The 12632-nt window shown below is 37.2% G+C and overlaps 6 non-coding genes across 6 annotated transcripts; all 6 read right to left on the reverse strand.

Moving 5' to 3' along the window:
- Positions 1-636: 636 nt before the first annotated feature.
- On the reverse strand, positions 637-709 carry trnat-ugu (transfer RNA threonine (anticodon UGU)). The gene has a single exon. It is a non-coding gene; the product is annotated as a tRNA-Thr (tRNA).
- Positions 710-1847: 1138 nt separating this feature from the next.
- On the reverse strand, positions 1848-1920 carry trnat-ugu (transfer RNA threonine (anticodon UGU)). The gene has a single exon. It is a non-coding gene; the product is annotated as a tRNA-Thr (tRNA).
- A 1881-nt stretch (positions 1921-3801) lies between these two features.
- On the reverse strand, positions 3802-3874 carry trnat-ugu (transfer RNA threonine (anticodon UGU)). Its single transcript has one exon. It is a non-coding gene; the product is annotated as a tRNA-Thr (tRNA).
- A 1133-nt stretch (positions 3875-5007) lies between these two features.
- trnat-ugu (transfer RNA threonine (anticodon UGU)) lies at positions 5008-5080 on the reverse strand. Its single transcript has one exon. It is a non-coding gene; the product is annotated as a tRNA-Thr (tRNA).
- Positions 5081-7950: 2870 nt separating this feature from the next.
- Positions 7951-8023, reverse strand: trnat-ugu (transfer RNA threonine (anticodon UGU)). The gene has a single exon. It is a non-coding gene; the product is annotated as a tRNA-Thr (tRNA).
- A 2975-nt stretch (positions 8024-10998) lies between these two features.
- Positions 10999-11071, reverse strand: trnat-ugu (transfer RNA threonine (anticodon UGU)). The gene has a single exon. It is a non-coding gene; the product is annotated as a tRNA-Thr (tRNA).
- Between the last annotated feature and the right edge of the window lie 1561 nt (positions 11072-12632).

Consider the following 12632-nt stretch of genomic DNA (forward strand, 5'->3'; position numbering starts at 1 on the left):
GAAAAAAAAAATTAACTATAAATAACTTTGTCACTGTCACTTTGACATTACTTTGTAACTATGTCACCTACCAATCATTATAATGTATTAGTAGACTGCTTGATATCTGTTCAAACATTATTTTGATGGTCCCTCAACAGGCATTCAACTGACTATAAGCAACTTTGCAGGTACAAATCAACTAAACCTAACACTAAACCTAACCTAACTGTCTAGTAGTACTGTGGTTGGTTTGCGTTCCTGTGTGTGTGGAGCTGAGAACTGACTGCTGATGGCTTTAGTTTAGTATATAGGACAGTATATACTAAATAGAAATAGGACTCACAGCTGAAAGCACCTGGTTGGAGCAGCTCACAACGTTGCCGTTAAATAAAATCTCAGATTTTTTTGTTTTGATGTTGGTCTGCCTGTTATTTGGTCTCTTCAAGAATGACTGTATTTCTCATGCCAACAAGAGCCTGTGTGGAGGAACAGGACCTGGTCTAAAGCCATGCATGTGCCAGTTTTCTTCCTTCTGTGAAGGTTCATGTTCATCCAGATGAGCACATTATGTCATTATTAGTTATTCATTAGTCCTCATCAGCTCCAATCCAGGCTCATTTTCAGAACAGGTCACTTTTCAAAAGGTTTCTGATCAGGCCCCAGCGAGAATTGAACTCGCGACCCCTGGTTTACAAGACCAGTGCTCTAACCACTGAGCTATAGAGCCTCACCTGATATCTGTCACTCATGTACGTGACATAAACATATATGAAAGGTACTGACAATCTTTGTGCATCTGTAAGGGTGTGTCTGGCATACCAGAAGTGAGCACAAGTCACGTGATCAACTATCCAGTACAGTCCTTCTTACATCACAGACATCAAGTCAGTCATATCACAAGAGGAGCAAGTTATGACATTTTCAAAAAATGTAAACATTTCCTATTATTATCAATGTTGAAAACAGTTGTACTGCTTAATATTTTGTTTGAATGTCACGACTTTCACTTTTTTTCTATTGAAATACTCTGGTTGGAGCAGCTCACAGTGTTGCTGGTAAAGTCTCTGATTTTATTGTACTGATGTTGGTCTCATTAAGGATGACTGTTTTTCTCAACATGAGTCTCATATCAGCAATTCCATCTTTCCATTTTCTTGAAGGTTTTATGTTCATCCATATGAGCACAGTATGTTGCATCTTCATCTTAACTTCAGGGTCATTTTCAGAACAGGTCACCTTTTAAAAATTTGACCATTTAGGCCCCAGCGAGGATCGAACTCGCGACCCCTTGTTTACAAGACCAGTGCTCTTTTCTTGTATTGTCCTTATTACAATATGAAAGGCACTGACAATCTTTGTACATCTGTAAGGGTGTGCCTGGCATACCAGAAGTGAGCACAAGTCACGTGATCAACTATCCAGTACAGTCCTTCTTACATCACAGACATCAAGTCAGTCATATCACAAGAGGAGCATGTTATGACATTTTGATTTATGACTACAAGGTCAAAAATTTTATTCGTTCGAATAAGCTGGTGCTGAAAAAACATTTCCTATTATTATCAATGTTGAAAACAGTTGTGCTGCTTAATGTTTTGTTTGAATGTCATGACTTTCACTTTTTGTTTCTATTGAAAGCCCCTGGCAGCTCACAGTGTTGCTGGTAAAGTCTCTGATTTTATTGTACTGATGTTGGTCTCTTCAACGATGACTGTTTTTCCTAACATGAGTCTCATATCAGCAATTCCATCTTTACGTTTTCTTGAAGGTTTTATGTTCATCCATATAATCACAGTATGTTGCATCTTCATCTTAACTTCAGGGTCATTTTCAGAACAGGTCACCTTTTAAAAATTTGTCCTTTTAGGCCCCAGCGAGGATTGAACTCGCGACCCCTGGTTTACAAGACCAGTGCTCTAACCACTGAGCTATGGAGCCTCACTTTGAGTTAGCATGACATAGACACACCTGAGATGGCAGGCAGCCTGAGATGTCTTAACAGATGTCAAAGCTAAGGGTAGCTCTAGAAGTTAGTGAGGCCTTTTAATTGTTGTAACATACAACGACTATTTTAACATGTAAGAAAACATGGATATCCATCAACTGTTTTATTCGGAAATTATCTTATTTCTGCATTTACTTTCTCGCCCACATAGATCACAGACAAATGATCAGAAATAAAGAGTGGATCAGAATAGAATTATCAGTAAATATTTATCATCCTATTTCTGAAACACCATCAGACATTTTCCTTTGATTATTGTGTCATTTTGTAGCTTATATATTTGATTCTTTAATATATATTTTTGTTCGTCATCATGTAGATGATCATGTGTTACGCAGTTTTTCTGTTGTTACATCCACTTTATCTGGTAAAATCCTCAGAGAGGAATTTACATCAAGACTGTAAAACAATGGAAAGACTCTCTCTGTAAGGGTAGTTGTCAGTGTGTGTGGATAAGATGGAATGGTAAAAGCCTGACTAGACATTACAAGTGATGTGTGACAGGGTGGATCAGTCATATAATAGGATTTTACCCCGATGCCTGGCTAGGGCCAGTATAGTCTGTGATGTTGACCAGATTCTCTGGTCTGACCCAGACCAAAGATGTGATGCTGGGGTAGAATATTTTTTGTTGTTGTTTGGTGTATTGTACTGTACAGTAGATGTGATATAGAAAGTCTGAGAATGAATAGAAAATGTGCAAATGTATGCACATGTTCATCATGTGAAAAGTTCCTTGAGGGGGAGAACCAAAAGCAACACAACCTATTACTGGTTTTTGTTTTTGTAGTATTGTTTTGAATTAATCTCACCAGTGTGTAAGACTATGTTGAAATGTGTTTTTTTTAGGGCTTGTGTGTGATGTCTGAGCAAAGTTTTTTTTTTTTTTTTTTTTTTTTAAGCAAGAGTGAGTGGTTTTGAGTGTAAAGCTTGATTTTGGCCTGAAAATAGGATGTTTGGGGAACTGGTTGAGATGTTATGGATTTGAGAATATGAGGCATGGTTTGAAGAAATGTTTAAGCAATCGAGAAAAACTGTAATCATCTCTGTATACACACTCCAGACATTGGTGTTAAAGAAATCTGTTATCTTCCTTTGGTTTCTCTCAAACCACCAGATCCCAGACCCATGTTCTTCTTCCGGAAAGATTTGTAAGAGGGTGGAGGTAAAAAAAAAATTAACTATAAATAACTTTGTCACTGTCACTTTGACATTACTTTGTAACTATGTCACCTACCAATCATTATTATGTATTAGTAGACTGCTTGATATCTGTTCAAACATTATTTTGATGGTCCCTCAACAGGCATTCAACTGACTATAAGTTACTTTGCAGGTACATATCAACTAAACCTAACCCTAAACCTGACCTAACTGTCTAGTAGTACTGTGGTTGGTTTGCGTTCCTGTGTGTGTGGAGCTGAGAACTGACTGCTAATGGCTTTAGTTTACAATATATAACAGTATATAGGACAGTATATACTAAATAGAAATAGAACTCACAGCTGAAAGCACCTGGTTGGAGCAGCTCACAATGTTGCCGTTAAATAAATTCTCAGATTTTTTTGTTTTGATGTTGGTCTGCCTGTTATTTGGTCTCTTCAAGAATGACTGTATTTCTCATGCCAACAAGAGCCTGTGTGGAGGAACAGGACCTCGTCTAAAGACATGCATGTGCCAGTTTTCTTCCTTCTGTGAAGGTTCATGTTCATCCAGATGAGTACATTATGTCTTTATTAGTTATTTATTAGTCCTCATCAGCTCCAATCCAGGGTCATTTTCAGAACAGGTCACTTTTCAAAAGGTTTCTGATCAGGCCCCAGCGAGAATTGAACTCGCGACCCCTGGTTTACAAGACCAGTGCTCTAACCACTGAGCTATGGAGCCTCACCCAATGTTTGTCACTCATGTACGTGACATAAACATATCATCTTGAGTTAGCATAACAAAGACACACCTAAAGGAGTTGGCAGGCAGCCTGAGTTCACAATCAACGACACAAGTAACATGATGGCTCACTTTCGGGAAAACCATTTATGTTACCAATTGTAACCGTTTATGTTTTTATTATTTCTAGGAAAAAAAGAGAAATATGTATACTTTGTAAGATGGAAAGACCTCATTGATTGGGCTGAATCTGTGATTGTTGTGTTTTTCTGAGTCTCTGCACACAATACACACAAGCTGTTTATGATCCAAGCAGAAGAGTTTGAGTTTCTCATTGTGGAGACTGCAGACCTCTTCAGACCCTGAAGAAGATATTTAAAGTTTCCTCTCTGTAAATGACTCTCATAAGGTTTTTAACATCAAGTTAAAAAGAGGTTCACATTTTGAGGATCTTCACTTGTAGATGGGGCACTCCTGGGTATTTCTGGTCTCCCAAAACTTTTGAAAACATTCTTTACAGACATTATGACTGAATGACAGAATAACAGGAAAACTGAAGATTTGACAGCACACGGGACAAGTAAGATCTTCCACAGATAGTAAATCCATTCTCACCTTTGCTACTCAAACAAGTGAATGGAGTGAATGAACAGTGCTCTCTACCACCCTCAATACCCATGGCTGATGTACCCTTGAGCAGGGCACTGAACCCCCAGTTGCTCCCTGGGCACTGGATGTATAGCTTGCCCACTGGTCTTGGTGTGTGTTTGTTCACTTCTCGCTGTGTGTGTGCACTTGGATGAGTTAACTGCAGAGCATCAATTCTGAGTATGGGTTACCATACATGGCAAATTTCATGACTTTTTTTTCTTATTCACTAATTTATTTTATTATTCTATTGAAAGCTCCTGGTTGGAGCAGCTCACAGTGTTGCTGGTAAAGTCTCTGATTTTATTTTACTGATGTTTTTCTCATCAAGGATGACTGCTTTTCCCAACACAAGCCTCATATTATCAATTCCAAACTTTACTTTTTCTTGAAGTTTTTATGTTTCTCCATATGAGCACAGTATGTTGCATCTTCATCTTAACTTTATTTTCAGAACAGGTCAGCTTTTAAAAATCTGAACATTTAGGCCTCAGCGAGGATTGAACTCGCGACCCCTGGTTTACAAGACCAGTGCTCTAACCACTGAGCTATGGAGCCTCACCTGATGTCTGTCACTCATGTATGTGAAATAAAGGGTTCACTTTGAGTTAGCATGACAAAGACACACCTGAGATGGCAGGCAGCCTGAGATGTCTTAACAGATGTCAAAGCTAAGGGTGGCTCTAGAAGTTGTTGGGGCCTTTTAGGGTGCTTTCACACTAGCACTTTTGGTGCGCACCCGGGTTCGATTGATGTCAGAGTTCGGTTTGTTTGGATGATGTGAACGCTGTCTTCCGTACACGGATGCGCACCCCCCAACCGTAGCCGAGTCCACTTAAAAACGGTGGTCTGGGGTACGCTTCATGTGAACTCTGGTACGGTTCGCTGCTTATGTGAGCGCAATCGTACCACATCGCGGAAGTGAACCGCTTTTAATGACAAATTATTTGATGAAAATGTGTGTTTGTGTGTGTGTTTCACTCACTTTCCTGATGAATGTGACCGACGAGCTGCACGTAGAGAGCTGTACATCTCATTTATGTTCACCTTCAATGTTCTTTGGAGCCTTTTCAGTACATTCATAAGACCGATGCAAGTGGCGTTATGTACCGAAGCTTTATAAACAAAACGAACAGTTCAAAAACGTAATACATAAAAGTGCAGAGAGTAATGTTATGCATTTGCCGCCTTCTCCAGGTTGTTGTTACCAAGCAACGGGGTAAACAGCTGCTGGCTTGATGATGCAAGCGAACCATGGTTCGGACCACTGATCTATAATATATATATATATATATATATATATATATATATATATATATATATATATATTATATATTTATATATATAGATCAGTGGTTCGGACTTAAATATTATAATATGAACACAGTCCAGCGGGGACAGGGGGAGGGGGAGCAACCGAACTTGGGTTCGGACCAGGCAAGTGAACCAAGTGTGAAAGCACCCTTAATTGTTGTATCTTAGGGTGCTTTCAAATCTCTAGTTCGATTCATTTGGTCCGAACCAAGAGCAAACAATTATACATTGTAGAATTTTTCAGCTTTTTTGGTTCCTTTTCACACCACACTGATTGCTTTGGTACATACCAGTTGAAACGAACCAAAATGCAGTCACATGACAACATCTACTCACTCATTGGCCATGATATATTTCCTAAACTGCTTTTCGATTGGTCAGAATTTACGTGCGGGAAAATTCCAACACAAGAGGTAAGGCCAGCAAATAACACAACTACACGACAACACGACTGCGCGGGCTGGTTTTGTCCCTGGCCATTATCTATTACATCTATTACATAATTCTATTACATTTGTTACTAGAAACAAATTTAAAGTTTTTGCTATTTACTTTTATGGGGATCCGTCATTCAACTATTCAGTTTTGTCTAGTATATTCCACTAGTGACTAGTTCTTAATTTTTATGTACTAGTAGTTATTCATTGGGTACTAGTATGTATTTTTTAGATACTAGTACTCATTCATTAGATACTAGTACTTATTTTTAGATACTGGTACTTATTTATTAAAAACTAGTTCTCGTTCATTAGATACTTGTACCTATTAAATAGATACTAGTACACATTTATTAGATACTAGTACTTATTCAAAATGTTACTAGTATGAGTTTTTTATTTTACTTGTAAATTATTTTATTGAACTCTACTGTAGCCATTTGGACTAGTCATAACATAAGATGAGTAAAAAAGCAGATCTGACTAGTAAGATAAGAATAGTTACTAGTAGTGATTAAAAAAGGAACTAGTGTCTAAAGAATAAGAACTAGTACCTAATGAATAACTACTAGTATCTATTAAATAAGAACTAGTATCTAATGAATAAGTACAAGTATCTATTAAATAAGAACTAGTATATAATGAATAAGTACAAGTATCTAATTAATACTTATTATTAATATTTAAATTAATACTATTTACTATTGCAATAATTGCTAGTCACATATTAAAAGATTATATCAAAAACAGACGTCAAATCAGAGTCCACATGGTAATACAATACGCAGAATTAATTTTGCATTATGGCTGCATTTTAAACTTTATTCTTATAAAAATACGCAAGATGGTTTGAAGAGCAGAGATAAAAGCATATATTGTCGCAGTCATTGTTTATTTTCATCATAGTTACATCAGTAAAACGTCTATCTGCAGGTTATTTTGTAGCTTATATATTTGATTCTTTAATATATATTTTTGTTTGTCATCATGTAGATGATGATGTGTTACACAGTTTTGCACTTTAGTTGGTAACATCCTCAGAGAGGAATTTATATCATGACTGTAAAACAATCGGAAGACTCTCTATGTGAGGGTAGTTGTCAGTGTGTGTGGATCACAGAATGATCGCTTTCTGGAGATTGTAAGAAAGATTAATCATCTCGGTATATACACTCCAGACACTGGTGTTAAAGAAAGCTGATACCCTCCTTTGGTTTCTTTCAAACCTCCACATCCCAGACAGGTGTTCTTCTTCTGGAAGGATTTGTAAGAGGATGGAGTTAAAAACCCCTCATACTAGACCAGAGCCATCCTTAGCTGACACTGTCTTTGTGATGACCTTATACTAAACTGTACTATAGACCTTATACTAACTGTCTAGTAGTACGGTGGTTGGTTTGAGTTTCTGAGTGTGGAGCTGAGAACTGACTGCTGATGGCTTTAGTTTACAGTATATTACAGTATAAGACAGTATATACTAAATAGAAATAGGACTCCAAGCCGAAAGCACACAATGTTGCCGATAAATAAATCATCTGATTTCATTGTATGAAGTTGGTCTGCCTGCTATTTGGTCTCTTCAAGAATGTTTTTCTCATGCCAAGACAGTCATATCATCATCAGCTCTAATCCAGGGTCATTTTTCAGAACAGGTCACTTTTCAAAAGGTTTCTGATCAGGCCCCAGCGAGAATTGAACTCGCGACCCCTGGTTTACAAGACCAGTGCTCTAACCACTGAGCTATGGAGCCTCACCTGTTCTTGTATTGTCCTTATTACAATATGAAAGGTACTGACAATCTTTGTACATCTGTAAGGGTGTGCCTGGCATACCAGAAGTGAGCACAAGTCACGTGATCAACTATCCAGTACAGTCCTTCTTACATCACAGACATCAAGTCAGTCATATCACAAGAGGAGCATGTTATGACATTTTGATTTATGAATACAAGGTCAAAAAATTTATTTGTTCGAATAAGCTGGTGCTGAAAAAACATTTCCTATTATTATCAATGTTGAAAACAGTTGTACTGCTTAATATTTTGTTTGAATGTCATGACTTTCACTTTTTGTTTCTATTGAAACCCAGGATGAATTTTTTTTCCCAACATAAGCCTCTCATCAGCAATTCCTAACTTTCATTTTTCTTAAAGGTTTATGACCATCCATATGAGCACAGTATGTTGCATCTTCATCTTAACTTCAGGGTCATTTTCAGAACAGGTCACCTTTTAAAATTTTGACCATTTAGGCCCCAGCGAGGATCGAACTCGCGACCCCTGGTTTACAAGACCAGTGCTCTAACCACTGATGGTGACAAAGACACACCTGAGATGGCAGGCAGCCTGAGATGTCTTAACGGATGTCAAAGCTAAGGGTGGCTCTAGAAGTTGTTGGGGCCTTTTAATTGTTGTAACATAGAATCCTTGAACATATGTGACTATTTTCACATGTAAGAACACATGGATATCTATCAACTGTTTTATTTGGACATGATCTTATTTCTGCATTTACTTTCTAGCCCACATAAATCACAGACAAATGATCAGAAATAAAGAGTGGATCAGAATAGAATTATCAGTAAATGTTTATCATCCTGTTTCTGAAACACCATCAGACATTTTCCTTTGATTATTGTGTCATTTTATAGCTTATATATTTGATTCTTTAATATATATTTTTGTTTGTTATCATGTAGATGATCATGTGTTACAAAGTTTTTCTGTTGTTACGTCCACTTTAGTAACAGCCTTTGTAACATCCTCAGAGAGGAATTTACATCAAGACTATAAAACAATGGAAAAAATATTACAGTTTTTCTCAATTGCTTAAAAACTTTAACCAGGCTTTTGAACTAAAATTTCAAGACCATAACGCCATTTTTGACAAAGAACATCCATTTTGCTGAACTATAAACACTATTCCTCCGCTTTAAGACGATTCAGATGAAGAGGATGAGGAAGACGAGGGTAAGGATGAGGGGCAAGGAGATAAGGAGTCTCAGATAAAAGTTCTTGGCACTAGTTGACCATGTCCTTGCCTATGGTATGACTTTGAGGGAGGCTGGGCAAGTTCAGTTGCTTCACAGTTTCCTTGATCATAAGAACCTTCAGGGAGGAAAATGTGTAGGTATACCTCAGTGTAGTCTACTGTAACATTTGAGAGCTTTACTCTGTTACAACACATGCATCAAATTGCCTTACATACAGACAGAGTTTCTGTCTGCTTCCATTTTGATGGGGGCACAAGCAACACAACTTATTACTGTTTTTTGTTTTTGTAGTATTGTTTTGAATTAATCTCACCAGTGCGTAAGACTATGTTGAAATGTTTGTTTTTGAGGGCTTGTGTGTGATGTCTGAGCCCTTACACAAATGAACAATGGTTTTACTACGAATAAAGCCAAAAAACCATGGCCTACTATAGTTAAACCATAGTAACCACAAATTAACCATAGTTTATCCATGGTATTTGTAGTAAATCTGTAGTTATACAAATGGTAGTCAACACGCCAAAAAACCATGGTTACTACAGTTTTACTATAATTAAACCATGGTTAATTTTCATAAGGGAGGGCAAAGGTTTTTTTTTTAAGCAAGAGTGAGTGGTTTTGAGTGTAGAGCTTGATTTTGACCTGAAAATAGGATGTTTGGGTAATTGGTTGAGATGTTATGGATTTGAGAATATGAGGCATGGTTTCAAGGAATGTTTAAGCAATCGAGAAAAACTGTGATCATCTCTGTATATACACTCCAGACATTGGTGTTTAAGAAATCTGTTATCTTCCTTTGGTTTCTCTCAAATCAGAGTCCACATGGTAATACAATACGCAGAATTAATTTTGCATTATGGCTGCATTTTAAACTTTACTCTTATAAAAATATGCAAGATGGTTTGAAGAGCAGAGATAAAAGCATATATTGTCGCAGTCATTGTTTATTTTCATCATAGTTACATCAGTAAAACGTCTATCTGCAGGTTATTTTGTAGCTTATATATTTGATTCTTTAATATATATTTTTGTTTGTCATCATATAGATGATGATGTGTTACACAGTTTTTCTGTTGTTACATGCACTTTAGTTGGTAACATCCTCAGAGAGGAATTTATATCATGACTGTAAAACAATCGGAAGACTCTCTCTGTGAGGGTAGTTGTCAGTGTGTGTGGATCATTCTGGAGATTGTAAGAAATATTAATCATCTCGGTATATACACTCCAGACACTGGTGTTAAAGAAAGCTGATACCCTCCTTTGGTTTCTTTCAAACCTCCACATCCCAGACAGGTGTTCTTCTTCTGGAAGGATTTGTAAGAGGATGGAGTTAAAAACCCCTCATACTAGACCAGAGCCATCCTTAGCTGACACTGTCTTTGTGATGACCTTATACTAAACTGTACTATAGACCTTATACTAACTGTCTAGTAGTACTGTGGTTGGTTTGAGTTTCTGAGTGTGGAGCTGAGAACTGACTGCTGATGGCTTTAGTTTACAGTATATTACAGTATAAGACAGTATATACTAAATAGAAATAGGACTCTAAGCCGAAAGCACACAATGTTGCCGATAAATAAATCATCTGATTTCATTGTATGAAGTTGGTCTGCCTGCTATTTGGTCTCTTCAAGAATGACTGTTTTTCTCATGCCAAGACAGTCATATCATCATCAGCTCTAATCCAGGGTCATTTTTCAGAACAGGTCACTTTTCAAAAGGTTTCTAATCAGGCCCCAGCGAGAATTGAACTCGCGACCCCTGGTTTACAAGACCAGTGCTCTAACCACTGAGCTATGGAGCCTCACCTGTTCTTGTATTGTCCTTATTACAATATGAAAGGTACTGACAATCTTTGTACATCTGTAAGGGTGTGCCTGGCATACCAGAAGTGAGCACAAGTCACGTGATCAACTATCCAGTACAGTCCTTCTTACATCACAGACATCAAGTCAGTCATATCACAAGAGGAGCATGTTATGACATTTAGATTTATGATTACAAGGTCAAAAAATTTATTCGTTCGAATAAGCTGGTGCTGAAAAAACATTTCCTATTATTATCAATGTTGAAAACAGTTGTACTGCTTAATATTTTGTTTGAATGTCATGACTTTCACTTTTTGTTTCTATTGAAAGCCCCTGGCAGCTCACAGTGTTGCTGGTAAAGTCTCTGATTTTATTTTACTGATGTTGGTCTCACCCAGGATGACTTTTTTTTTCCCAACATAAGCCTCTCATCAGCAATTCCTAACTTTCATTTTTCTTGAAGGTTTATGACCTAAATATATATTTTTGTTTGTTATCATGTAGATGATCATGTGTTACAAAGTTTTTCTGTTGTTACGTCCACTTTAGTAACAGCCTTTGTAACATCCTCAGAGAGGAATTTACATCAAGACTGTAAAACAATGGAAAAAAAATTACAGTTTTTCTCAATTGCTTAAAAACTTTAACCAGGCTTTTGAACTAAAATTTCAAGACCATAACGCCGTTTCTGACAAAGAACACCCATTTTGCTGAACTATAAACACTATTCCTCCGCTTTAAGACGATTCAGATGAAGAGGATGAGGAAGACGAGGGTAAGGATGAGGGGCAAGGAGATAAGGAGTCTCAGATAAAAGTTCTTGGCACTAGTTGACCATGTCCTTGCCTATGGTATGACTTTGAGGGAGGCTGGGCAAGTTCAGTTGCTTCACAGTTTCCTTGATCATAAGAACCTTCAGGGAGGAAAATGTGTAGGTATACCTCAGTGTAGTCTACTGTAACATTTGAGAGCTTTACCCTGTTACAACACATGCATCAAATTGCCTTACATACAGACAGAGTTTCTGTCTGCTTCCATTTTGATGGGGCACAAGCAACACAACTTATTACTGTTTTTTGTTTTTGTAGTATTGTTTTGAATTAATCTCACCAGTGCGTAAGACTATGTTGAAATGTTTGTTTTTGAGGGCTTGTGTGTGATGTCTGAGCCCTTACACAAATGAACAATGGTTTTACTACGAATAAAGCCAAAAAACCATGGCCTACTATAGTTAAACCATAGTAACCACAAATTAACCATAGTTTATCCATGGTATTTGTAGTAAATCTGTAGTTATACAAATGGTAGTCAACACGCCAAAAAAACATGGTTACTACAGTTTTACTATAATTAAACCATGGTTAATTTTCATAAGGGAGGGCAAAGGTTTTTTTTTTAAGCAAGAGTGAGTGGTTTTGAGTGTAGAGCTTGATTTTGACCTGAAAATAGGATGTTTGGGTAATTGGTTGAGATGTTATGGATTTGAGAATATGAGGCATGGTTTCAAGGAATGTTTAAGCAATCGAGAAAAACTGTAATCATCTCTGTATATACACT

Source organism: Carassius auratus, chromosome 41 (assembly GCF_003368295.1).
Source record: "Carassius auratus strain Wakin chromosome 41, ASM336829v1, whole genome shotgun sequence".
NCBI classification, from domain to species: Eukaryota; Metazoa; Chordata; class Actinopteri; order Cypriniformes; family Cyprinidae; genus Carassius; species Carassius auratus.